The 13,459-nt window shown below is 52.3% G+C and overlaps 1 protein-coding gene across 1 annotated transcript in view; it reads right to left on the bottom strand.

Moving 5' to 3' along the window:
• LOC132381483 (RNA-binding protein Nova-1-like) overlaps positions 1 to 13,459 on the bottom strand; it is a 465,660-nt gene that overhangs the window by 151,916 nt on the left and 300,285 nt on the right. The window lies entirely within an intron of this gene.

Genomic DNA, 13,459 nt, shown 5'->3' with positions numbered 1-13,459 from the left:
AACAAAGGCAAGGATGCCATGCACCACCTTCAGCTTGCTCTGGGCAGACCTTGCCATCATCTCACAGCTGCCATTGGGGACGATATACAGAAACCCGAGGTACACACGGTTAGCTTACACACCTGACCCCGCCAGCCTCCAGGGTTTAGGAGAGACTCCAGAGTACGGATAGCTGGTGCGGCCCCTTTAACGAGTCTGGTCCGCTCCACTAACTGGCGGCCATTTTGGGGCACCAAGATTTGGGTACTTAAAAGAGCACCTGAACTCTGGTTTGGAGCTCAGTCGTCAACTCAGCCTCGGTTCAGTCTGCAAAAGCGTTTGGGGCTTCCATCTTGTTTGGCTTCTCGTCCAGGATCCAGCCAAGAACCCTGTTCTCACTTCAGTCTCGAAATCGTGTCTCGATTCAAGTCTCGGACACTCCACCTTCCCCGCCCGGGCCTCTCACACCGGCAGGTTCAGGAACACTGACTTGCCTTCAACCATTCAGTTCTTGAACCAACCTGCAGAACCTTATTCACCACCTCAGCACTGCAACGCTTGTTATGTGGCGGGATAGTTTCGAAAGGCACTGGCCGTTGATTGGCACGTTCAAAGGATGCACCGGTTTCTAGTTTCAGGCACCTCGGGGTATCAGAATAGCACCTGCAAGAGACTCATATGTGTTCCTTTGTCTGCAGGGGCTCCTCTCCACCCCAAAGATGCTAAAGACCATCAGGAAAGTGTGCTGCAGATACAGGAGGGCCCACCCGCTAAGTTTCCATTTGTCGAATGCTTAGTTTTCTAGTTCTGTAACCTGGTGAGACTTTAATAAAGTACCTGTTGAAATCGAAGTGTTACTGAGTGGTCAGTGTCAGTTTTTGTAACTCTGAGTGGCTTAGGCGAGGCCTTGTTTGACTCATATGGTGGGCACGAGAGAACTGGAAGCAGATTGAGCGCAAGAAAGGCAGATACCAGGAGCTGGTTGAGCGGTGCCAGAGGGCATGATGCCAGCCGTGGAGGTGTGGGATGGAGCATCTGCTGGCTGCTCACTCTGCTGGTCAAAGGAAAGAGCCACAGGATCTGCTTGGACGGCTGCGGATCAAGAGATGTGGCCCGCGGACCAATGAAGAAGAAGAAGGAAACCCTCAACTCCGAGAGGAGTCATCGGGACGCCGTTGTGACGGCGTTTTTCTAGCAGGCTTTCTTGTTTTTACGAGGCCGAGTTGCCAGCTTGACGCTCAACCCAGCAAGGATGGAAAGCGTGCAAGGGAGCCGGCCGGATTCGAACTCGAGACCATTGGCTCCAAAGTCCGGCGCTGATGCCACTACGCCACCAGCCGGCTTCATGGAGCAGTGCTGCTGGGATAGAAGCCTGGGCCTGGTCAGCCCTGGCTGGACAAGAGTGTCTGATTTGAAAGACCCGGAAGACCCGATGACTCCAGGTTACATCACTGATGAAGAGTCCCAGCGCATCCCGAGATGTTTCTCAGGATCGCTGGTGAAGTGTTTCACTGTTTCTCTGTAAGTAAATGGTTAATGTGCCCTCTCGAAATTAATATCTTCTGCCTCACTCAATAAACCATGAACCCGCTTCCCCATAACAACACCATGACAACTTGGAAGTAAAACGGACTTTTTTTTAAATTGTGGTTGAGTTATTTCTTGGAAAAAAAAAGATTTATTTTGTTTTGTGAACGCTGCTGATCTGCTGCTACCAAATCCTGCAGTTGCTGCAGAATTTCAGGTGGTAATGAAAGGCCGCGCAGGAGTGGGATCTATCAGCTGGTTGAGTGGTGCCACGGCAACAACCTTGAACTCAACGTCAGGAAGACGAAAGCACTGATTGTGGACTTCAGAGAGAGTAGGACAAAGTCCTATTGAGGGATCAGAATTGGACAGAGTGAGCAATTTCAATATCCCGGGTGTCAATATCTCTGAGAGTCTAACATATCCATGCAGCTACAAAGAAGTCACGTCAGTGGCTATATTTCATTAGGAGCCTGAGGAGATCCGGTATGTCACCAAAAACACTCTCGAATTTCTACAGATGTACCATGGAGAGAATTCTAACTGGCTGCATCACCGTCTGGTGTGGGGGTGGGGGGGGGCTACTGTACAGGATCGAAGTAAGCTACAGGGAGTTGTAAACACAGACAGCTCCATCATGGGCACCAGCCTCTGTAGTATCCAGGACACCTTCAAGGAGCGATGCCCATCATGGGTACTAAACCTTCATAGTATCCAGGACATCAAACAGGAGGCATCCATCATTAAGGACCCCCATCACCCAGGACATTCTCTCTTCTCATTGCTACCATCAGGGAGGAGGTACAGGAGCCTGAAGACACACACTCAATGATTCAGGAACAGCTTCTTCCCCTCTGCCATCAGGGAGGAGGTACAGGAGCCTGAAGACACACACTCAATGATTCAGGAACAGTTTCTTCCCCTCTGCCATCAGGGAGGAGGTACAGGAGCCCGAAAGCACAAACTCAGCGATTCAGGAACAGCTTCTTCCCCTCTGCCATCAGGGAGGAGGTACAGGAGCCTGAAGACACACACACAACGATTCAGGAACAGCTTCTTCCCCTCTGCCATCAGGGAGGAGGTACAGGAGCCTGAAGACACACACTCAACGATTCAGGAACAGCTTCTTCCCCTCTGCCATCAGGGAGGAGGTACAGGAGCCTGAAGACACACACTCAGCGATTCAGGAACAGCTTCTTCCCCTCTGCCGTCAGGGAGGAGGTACAGGAGCCTGAAGACACACACTCAACGATTCAGGAACAGCTTCTTCCCCTCTGCCGTCAGGGAGGAGGTACAGGAGCCTGAAGACACACACTCAGCGATTCAGGAACAGCTTCTTCCCCTCTGCCGTCAGGGAGGAGGTACAGGAGCCTGAAGACACACACTCAGCGATTCAGGAACAGCTTCTTCCCCTCTGCCATCAGGGAGGAGGTACAGGAGCCTGAAGACACACACTCAACGATTCAGGAACAGCTTCTTCCCCTCTGCCATCAGGGAGGAGGTACAGGAGCCTGAAGAGACACACTCAATGATTCAGGAACAGTTTCTTCCCCTCTGCCATCAGGGAGGAGGTACAGGAGCCTGAAGACACACACACAACGATTCAGGAACAGCTTCTTCCCCTCTGCCATCCAATTTCTGAATGGGCATTGAACCCATGAACATTACCTCACTACTTTTTTTATTTCTATTTAATTTAACTAACTAATTTACGCACACACACACGCTTACTGTGAAGCAGCTGGAACTGCGGCTAGCGATCGTCACCTGGTGGAGGGGCGCCCTCACCTCAGCCCTGTGAAACCTGGGAAGTCGGAGGACAACTTTGACCCCAGGAAGGGCCCACAGACAGAGACGCCGTGGAGGAGTCCTCACCTCATACTCCACAGAAGCGGACACTTTTGGTCATAACTGGTCCAAGTTGCCCAACCTATTTGTTTGCTTTTCGCATTATAAGACCATAGAAGCAGAACTCGGTCATTTGACCCATTGAGTCTGCCCCGACATTTCCTCATGGCTGATCCATTTTTCCTGTCAGTCCCCAATCTCCTCCGTTCTCCCCTTATCCTTCAGGCCCTGACCAATCAAGAATCTATCAACCTCTGCCTTAAATAGACATAAAGACTTCCACTTGAACTCCACAGATTCACTGCTCTCTGGCTAAAGAAATTCCTCCTCATCTCCGTTCTAAATGGACGTCTCTCCACTGTGAGGCTGTGTCCCCAGTCTTAAGACTCCCCCACTACATCCACATCATCGAGGTCCTTCAGCGTTTGATGGGTTTCAATGAGATCCCACCCACCTCAATTCGAGTGAATTCAGCCCCAGTGCCTCAGAACTCCTCATATGATTAAGCTTTTCAATCCTGGAGTGATTTTTGTGAACCTCATTTGAACCCTCTCCAACGTCAGCACATCCTTTCATAAGAACATAAGAAATAGGAGCAGGAGTAGGCCATCCGGCCCATCGAGCCTGCCCCGCCATTCAATAAAATCATGGCTGATCTGTCTGTAAACTCAACCTTTTCCCCATAACCCTTAATTCCCCGACTGTGTAAAAATCTATCTAACTGCTTCTTAAATATATTTAGTGAGGAAGCCTCAACTGCTTCCCCTTGCAGAGAATTCCACAGATTCACCACTCACTGAGAAAAACGTTTCTCCTCATCTCCGTCCTAAATCTTGAGGCAATGTCTCCTTTCTCAGATAATGGCCCAAACCCGCTCACAATACTCCATGTGAGGCCTCTCCAGTGCTTTATGAAGGCTCGGAGCACTGGAGCCATCGAGGTATACGGGGTCCCCTGATCAGACTGGAAAGGGAAGGGGGCAGAAGCCGGAACAAGAGGGTGGGGGGGGGGGGTGCGAGCTGCCGGTACATTCTCCCCGTGACCGCGTGGGTCTTCTCCAGGTGCTCCGGTTTCCTCCCGCGGCCCAGAGCTTGGTTGTTGCAACCTGCCCCACAGTTAGGCTCGGATTAAGTCAGGGGATTGCTGGGCAGCGCAACTCAAGGGGCCAGAAGGGCTTACCCTGCGCTCTATCTCAATAAATTCCACATCCCTTGCGTATCTGTGGTTCTTTCTTTGCCGTCTGGTTTGGACTCGACGGGCTGAATGGCCTCTCTCCACGGTGGGGCGGGTGGGAGATTCGGCTGCCTCCCGACAGCTGCCCGCCTGTCGGCTAACACAGCCGGGAAATGGCCCCTCGTCACTCCGATGCCCATGGGGTCTTGCTGTGCGTAAGTCGGCCGCTTCCGCACTCCCCCCCACCCCATCCCCAGCCAATCACAGTTCCAAACACTCTCCCCCCTTCGCGCAGTGATCTGGGGTGGAGTGGGAAGGACGGGGAAGACGGTCGAGCGACGCGTGCCCTGCGAGCACTTTCAGCCTGCAACGTGTGCAGTCTGCCCGAGGCCCGAGCTCCGCAGCTCCCTGTGAGGTGCATTTAATTCCAGTCAGGGGTTGTCCCCCCCGTGCGCGGAGATTTATAGGATTTAGCTCCGCGACTGCCTTTCCTCTGCGGGAGGACTCCCCACAGTGGGCTTCACAGGAGGGGGGCCTGCCTGTCTCCGGGCTTGCACAGGGGACGGCCCGGAACCTGGGACGAGGGGACGCCTGCAGAAGGAGCAAGACAGGAGAGAGCGGGAGCAACGCGCTAGAAAATGCCGGAGGAACTCGAGAGGTCAGGCCCCATCCGTGGAAAGGAGCAAAGAGTCGACATCTCAGGCCTGCTGAGCTCCTCCAGCATTTTGGGTGCACGTGTTTCTCTGGATTTCCAGAATCTCTTGTGTTAATAATTCAGCAGCGTCATGTCAAAGGCAAAATCAGAGACCCCCGTGTGCACAGGGAGTTAAGCACAGGCAGAGACAGGTATAAAGATGAGAGAGAGAGCCAGAGTTTCACACGCACGCAGTACCGCGTACAGACGCAACGACATACTCCTCTGGCTCCGCAAGAGGCACAGAAAGATCAGAGACAGGCTCAATAAGGCACATAGAGGACACAAGTCGACTGCAGACCCGGGGAGATTGAAACGTAGGCATCAGGGGCTGGTGGAGCGCAGGGAGCTGGGGGGTGGGGAGAATCCTGGCACGCAGTCATGTCAAATGGAGAGTCAGAGCAGAGTGCCATCCCCCGCCATCTCTCCCTCTGCCCGTGGTAGAGTCCGACTTGCTTATTACTGAAGGAAGCTGATCCAAATAAATTTCCTGCTCTGCCCCACCCCTCCATTACAAATAAAGATCACAGCTGGATTCGGAGGAGGAGGGGGGACCACAGGACCTTGGGGGGTGCGAGCGAGCTGTGGGGGGCTGCTGGGGATGTGGCGGGGTACTTGGCACCCGAGGTGCTCAGTAATGCACTGGCATTGTACCACTCTGACAGGGAAGTGACCCCCAAATGGACACACACACAGCCCCCCTCCGCAATCAGCATCTCGCCAGCATTTCACACACTGCAGTGCCTCATCCGCCAATCACAGGCAACACGGCCACGGAGCAGCTCATCTGCAGAGACAGAATCAAATACACACGCACACACACACACAAACACACACACACACACACTCTCGCACACACACACACACACAAACACACACACACTCGCACACACAGATACACACACACACACACACAAACACACACACACACACATGAACACACGCACACACACTAAACACACATACTAAACACACAAACACATGCACACACACTAAACACGCACACTAAACACACACATTAAACACACACACTCACACACACACACATACACGCACACACACTAAACACACACACCACACACACAGAGATATGCACACGCACACACACACGTACATAGATACGCATGCACGTGCGCACAGATATACTCACACTCAAATTCAGAGGCACACACATATGTTTACATGCGCCAACGATCAGACCATGCACAAAACCCACTCGTGCAAGGGTGAGAAGAGGGATGGACGGAGAGCGGGAATGGGAAGGGGAAGGTGGAAGCAGGAAGAAGGAAAAGAGGGAAGGGGAAGAGGGGGAAGGGGAAGGGGAGGGGAAAAGGGGTAAAGGGGGAAGGGTGAAGGGGAACAGGGTGAAGGAGAAAGGGGAAGGGGATGGAGAAAGGGGAAGGGGATGGAGAAAGGGGAAAGGGGAAGGGTGAAGGGGAACAGGGTGAAGGTGATGGGGATGGGGGAAGGGGAGGGGTGAGGGGCAAGGGGTGAAGGGGAAGGGGAAATGGGGAATAGGGAAAGTGGGGAAAGTGGTGAGGGAGAAGTGGAACGGGAAGGGGAGGGTAAAGAGTGGGGAAGAGAAGGGCTGAGGGGGAAGGGAGATAGGGAGACAGGGAGAAGACAGAGGGGGAAGAGAGGGTGAAGAAAAAGGGGGAAGAACTCAGTAGAATAAGACACGCCCTTTCATCCCACTCACTCACTCACACCACACACAAGCAGCACTGTAGGGTAATGAACGTATAGCACAGAAACAGGCCTTCAGCCCATCTGCGAATGCCAACCAGCATTACTACCACTCCAGGGAGAACACACCCAGACTGTCCAGTCTTTACTTGACATTAACGGGACTGTCATTGAGAGGGTGAGTAGTATCAAGCTCCTTGGTACACACATCACTGAGGATCTCACGTACCACCTGTGTGGTGAAAAAAGCACGGCAGCGCCTCTTTCATCTCAGACAGCCGAGAAAGTTTAGCATGAGACCCCAAATCCTCAGGACTTTCGACAGGGGCACGGCCGAGAGCATCCTGTCTGGCTGCATCACTGCCTGGTACGGGAACTCTACCTCCCTCAACCACAGGACTCTGCAGAGAGTGGTGCGGACAGCCCAGCGCATCTGTAGGTGTGAACTTCCCGCTATTCAGGACATTTACAGCAGCCGGTGCGTAAAACGGGCCCAGAGGATCATCAGGGTCTCCAACCACCCCAACCACAAACTGTTTCAGCTGCTTCCATCTGACAAACATTACTACAGCATTAAGGCCAGGAGCGACAGGCTACAGGGCAGATTCTTCTGCCAGGCCGTCAGATTCATCAATACACATCGACTGTGTACCTGACTGTCCATACCTGTACACAAACAATTTTTGTGTTCGGGCAATATCCTCCCACATTCCCCTTTCTTATTGTTTGTACACTGCGACAGAGATGCAACGTAACATTTTTAAAAAATTTTAAATAAATAAATAAAACTCAACCTCTCCAATCCACATAATGCCCTTGTGAATCTTTCTAAACATAGTCAGATCATCCCTATAGTTTGGGGACCAGACCACACACAATAAATGTGGCCCAAGCAACCTTTTGCACCATTCACGTCCCAGTTCTGCACCCCAATTTCTCAGCCAAACAGGCCGAGGGCCTTCCTCGCCACCCAGGCTACCTGTGCTGCCACGTTCAGAGATCCAGATCCTTCAGACCTCAGGTCTGTCTGCTCAACGACACTCCCTGGAGGTCTGCCATTTCCTGTGCGCGTCCTGACCTCCCCCCCACCCCCCCCAGACCCGGGGTGCGGCAAAGCTCTTATAACTCCAGAAACCCGGGTTCGTTTCTGCCACTGTCCGTAGGGAGTTCGTGCGTTCTCCTCGTGATCAGTTTCCCTCCACGTTCTGAACACTTACGGATTAATAAGATTGATTGGACACGGGAGGCAGGGTTTAAGGGTCGGCACGTCATTGTGGGCTGAAGGGCCTGTACTGAGCTGTACTGTTCTATGTACAGCTCAGGGGACACACACTCGGTGGTCTGAGAGAGCCTGTCATCATGCTCTCATCTCTTAAAAATAAATTCCCAAAATGTACCGCCTGGCACTTGGCTGAGTTACACTCCAACTTCCATTCCTTCCAGCAACACACACAGAATGCCGGTGGAACGCAGCAGGCCAGGCAGCCCATTTCCTCGTGTTTTCCATTCCTTCCATCCCGTATCTTACGGGATCCGTAACCTATTGGAAGCTGAGGCCGCCTAATGCTACTCTGCTACCAATTTTGGTGTCTCCAGTACTTTCATCTGTAGCGTGAACAACAGTGGACCCAGCACTGCTCTCCATGGCATGCTGCAGCTCACCAATCTTCATTCTGAAATACTACTGTCCTCTGCTTCCTACCACCATTAAGTTAAATTACTACTCAGTTTGTTAACATGGCGAATCTCGCAAACTAACCTTCACTTTCCACGTCCCATACCCATTCTGATATGCCTATCCATGGCCTCCTCTACTGTCAAGATGAAGCCACACTCAGGTTGGAGGAACAACACCTTATATACCGGCTGGGTAGCCTCCAACCTGATGGCATGAACATTGACTTCTCTAACTTCTGTTAATGCCCCTCCTCCCATTCTTACCCCATCCCTGACATAATAGTTATTTGCCTGTTCTCCATCTCCCTCTGGTGCTCCCCCCTCCCCCTTTCTTTCTCCCGAGGCCTCCAGTCCCATGATCCTTTCCCTTCTCCAGCTCTGTATCACTTTCGCCAATCACCTTTCCAGCTCTTAGCTTCATCCCACCCCCTCCGGTCTTCTCCTATCATTTCACATTTCCCCCTTCCCCCCACTACTTTCAAATCTCTTACTATCTTTCCTTTCGGTTAGTCCTGACGAAGGGTCTCGGCCCGAAACATTGACAGTGCTTCTCCCTATAGATGCTGCCTGGCCTGCTGTGTTCCACCAGCATTTTGAATTTCCAGCATCTGCAGATTTCCTCCTGTTTTCACTTTCACCTGCATCCTTCCTCACGTGGACCTACCTGACCTGTCCCGGGCCTGTAGGTGACCCACACTCCCTCCGTGACGGCTTGTCATCACCTCAAGCGGAACAAAAGCTCCCCCCCACCCCCACCACCCCACTGGTTCTTATCAAAGTACGCCTGCCGTATACAACTCTGAGACTCATCTTCTCCAGACAGCCAGGCTAAACAAAGAAAAGCATGGACAGCATTCAAAGAAAGACATCAACCTCCCCCCCGCCGCCACATACATAAACAAGAAACAAACCACACAAGCGGCAACAAGAGTATCAGACACCCACCCGCGCAAAAAAACAACTAACAAGTCGCACAAAGTGCAACAAGAACAGCAAATTCCCGCTCGCTCAAAAAACCTTGAACAAATCGTACAAGCGGCCACAAGGAGGGATGACAGAACATGAAGAGGTAGAACTGAAAAGAGTCCAGTTTGAACTACTGTCCACAGTCCGATCCGTGAATTACAGAACCGCGGTAACAGCGCAGGGGACGGAGACCATTCAGAATCACAGGGAGCAGAGAGCAAGAGTTACGGTGGGAGGGGAGAGACTCGGTGATAACCTTGAGGCTGACGGAGGAGACAAAGGGGTGCGGGCGTGGCCGACGATGCCTGCGGCCAGTGAACCAAGCACAAAAAAACAGTGGCCACCCCACCAATTTTGACCGGGTCAGAGGTGCCCGGGAGCAGGTGCGGCCACTCATTTACACATGAACACAACCTCATTGACATGCAAAACTCCTGACTACGCGCAAGGCCCCGTGACATCTTGTGCGGAACACGTCCTCTCCCCCCACCCCCCCCCAGTCAGTTCTTTGAACCCTCTTTGGTGGAGGAGACAGAGATACTGGGGGGGAGGTGGTGTCGGAGACGCGCCATCTGTCTGCATTAACACAGGATCAATCTAGTCACGCTTGAGGGCCAAGCAAAGCCACGTTTACATCCCCACACTCAGATTAAACAGCCTGTTCTTTAACCAGAAGCCTTGCAGAGGATGGGACTGGAGCAGACATCCTAGAGGACCCTCCCAAGGAAACGGGTGTGACCGAGCTGGCCCTGACGAGACCACAGGACAGGAGGGGGATGACCATTGGCCACTGCTGGGGGACTGAGGAGGTTGACCATTGGCTCTGCTGGGGGACAGGAGGGGGTTGACCATTGGCTCTGTTGGGGGACAGGAAGGGGATGACCATTGACTCTGCTGGGGGACAGGAGGGGGTTGACCATTGGCTCTGCTGGGGGACAGGAGGGGGTTGACCATTGGCTCTGTTGGGGGACAGGAAGGGGATGACCATTGACTCTGCTGGGGGACAGGAGGGGGATGACCATTGACTCTGCTGGGGGACAGGAGGGGGTTGACCATTGGCTCTGCTGGGGGACAGGAGGGGGTTGACCATTGGCTCTGTTGGGGGACAGGAGGGGGGTGACCATTGACTCTGCTGGGGGACAGGAGGGGGATGACCATTGACTCTGCTGGGGGACAGGAGGGGGTTGACCATTGGCTCTGCTGGGGGACAGGAGGGGGTTGACCATTGGCTCTGTTGGGGGACAGGAGGGGGGTGACCATTGGCCACTGCTGGGAGACAGGAGGGGGGTGACCATTGGCCACTGCTGGGGGACAGGAGGGGGGTGACCATTGGCCGCGGATGAAGGACAGGAGGGGGATGACCATTGGCCACTGCTGGGGGACAGGAGGGGGGATGACCATTGACCGCGGATGAAGGACAAGCCCCAATGTCACAAGACAACAGGAAGTGAAAGGTCACCCTGCTCCCACTCTGCAGGAATATCATATGGTGTGTGCTGACAAACCAAACACAGGGGTGGAGGAACAACAGTCTCCCATGCCGAGCCAGGAATACGAGTTTATTCAGTGGAATTTCAGTGGCCTGACTGAATGACACTGCCAGACAAATCATTCTCAAGACACACACAAGAACCCCACGATGAGTGTGAAACAGAAGTTCACCTGAAACAATTGTTGAACGCAGAAAACCCATGATAGTCACAATTTACCTGACAAGATTAACCAGAAAACACCAGGCCTTAATGACTCTAGATAAGTCAATAATTAACAAGTTCAGGCACACTGGCCTGTAGGCCTAATGTCAATCTCGGTCTGACGTGGCTGATACAGCAAAGGTTCACAGAATCCATCTAAGACCAGAGGACACAGCCTCAGAACAGAGGGACGACCACTTAGAATGGAGATGGGGAGGAATTTCTTTAGCCAGAGGGTGGTGAATCTGTGGAATTCGTAGCCACAGACTGTGGAGGCCAAGTCATTTAAGGCAGAGGTTGATAGGTTCTTGATTGGTCAGGGCGTGAAGGGATACGGGGAGAAGACAGGAGACTGGGGCTGAGAGGGAAAATGGATCTGCCATGATGAAATGGCAGGACAGACTCGATGGGCCAAATGGCCCAATTCTGCTCCTATATTTTATGGTCTTATGCTCTAATTTTAAGTAACACACACACACACACACACACACACACACACACACACACACACACACACACACACACACACACACACACACACACACAAAATGCTGGAGGAAAAATCAGGCCAGGCAGCATCTAAGGAGACAGTCAATGTTTTGGACCAAGACTCTTCATCAGTCAGTCCTGATGAGGGGTCTTGGCCTGAAACATTGTCGGTGGAGAAACAGAGCAATTTCAGTTATTCCTCTTCACCCAGATACAGGCCAACCTGCTGAGTTCCTCTGGCAGACCGGTGCTCCAGATACCAGCATCCGCAGTTTCCGTTAATCTCACTCCCTTTTCCCAGTCTCCCCACATTCCCGTAATTCCACTCGAGGGGTAATTTCCAGTGGCCGGTTAACCCAGTAACCCGCAAGTCTTCAGAATGTGGGAGAAACCCAGAGCACCCAGGGAGGGAAAATAAGCTGTCGGAGGGAAAAGGTGCAAACTCCAGACCGACAGCACAGGAATCATCGAGTCATGGACACAAACAGGCCCTTCGGCCCATCTAGTCCATGCTGTTCCTGCTCCCATCGACCTGCACCGGGACCACAGCCTTCCACGTACCTGTGCAAATGTTGAAATGGAGCTCTCATTCACCAGTTACACTGGCAGCTCGTTCCACACCCTCACAACTCTTTGAGCGAAGAGGTTTCCCCTCGCACTCCCCCTAAACCTTTCACCTTTCACCCTTAACCCATGACCTCTGGTTGTAGCCCCACCCAACCCCGGCGGAAAATGAAGCCTGCTTGCTTTTACCCGATCTATACCCCTCGTAATTTTGCATACCTCTATTAAATCTCCTCTCAAGGAAGAAAGCCCTAACGTATTCAGTCTTGCCAAATAACTCAGCTCTTCCAGATCTGCCAGAATCAAAGCCAGGTCTTTGCACTGTGAAGCAGCAGCTCGGAAACAGGTCACCCAGAACCTGTTGGTCCAGACCGAGCCTGCATTCTGTGGGAGAGGCAAACTCTTTCAAACATTCAAAATCCTCGCAGTGTAGACAATGCCTTCCTTAGCCGGGAGTCTGAATCCATGAAAGAGTCTCAGAATAAGGGATTTGTCATTCAGGACCAAGATGGCGGCAGCAACTAACGGCGACGTCCCGCAGTTCACGAAACTGTCCCGGCAGCAGTTCACGAAACTGTCCCGGCAACAGTTCACGAAATTGCTTTTTCAGTTTCAGTTTCTTCTTTTTAGTATACTTCTGCTACTAATTGTGCGATTGGCACCTGTAATTTGCATTTTAATAGTGTGCTTTTGTGCTGACTGCGCGATCTGGGAGAATTTTGTGCTGAATCTGAGAGAATTTACCGTGGCTGAGGGGGAGCGTGAGGCCTAACGGTGGAATGCGAACCTTCCATCGGCTCCATCATTCGCCAGCTAAAGCACCGAGCAGGGTTGAAATCAGCATGGACGAGAACAGTAGGCGAGCGTGTGTTCGATGCCGTCGGCCTGTGTTTGGCCACTCTAGAGTGCTGCCAGAGCTTCTGGCTGAGACCCTTCACCAGGACTTGATTGTCTTGATGCCCCTTATGTTCTGATGGAAGGTCTTGACCTAAAACTTCGACTGTCCATTCCTCACCACAGGAGTTCCCTGATCTGCTGAGTTTGTGAGTGCTATCCTGAATTTCTAGCCTCAACTGACTGTTCTGTGTCCATAAAAATCAGTCCATTCTGAGGTAGACCATTGAGTCTACTTCACCACTCCATCATGGCTGATTTATTTTCC

Source organism: Hypanus sabinus, chromosome 26, assembly GCF_030144855.1.
Source record: "Hypanus sabinus isolate sHypSab1 chromosome 26, sHypSab1.hap1, whole genome shotgun sequence".
In the NCBI taxonomy this organism is placed as follows: domain Eukaryota; kingdom Metazoa; phylum Chordata; class Chondrichthyes; order Myliobatiformes; family Dasyatidae; genus Hypanus; species Hypanus sabinus.
The sequence above is the reverse complement of the archived record's forward strand: the minus strand, read 5'-3'. Positions and strand labels throughout refer to the sequence as shown.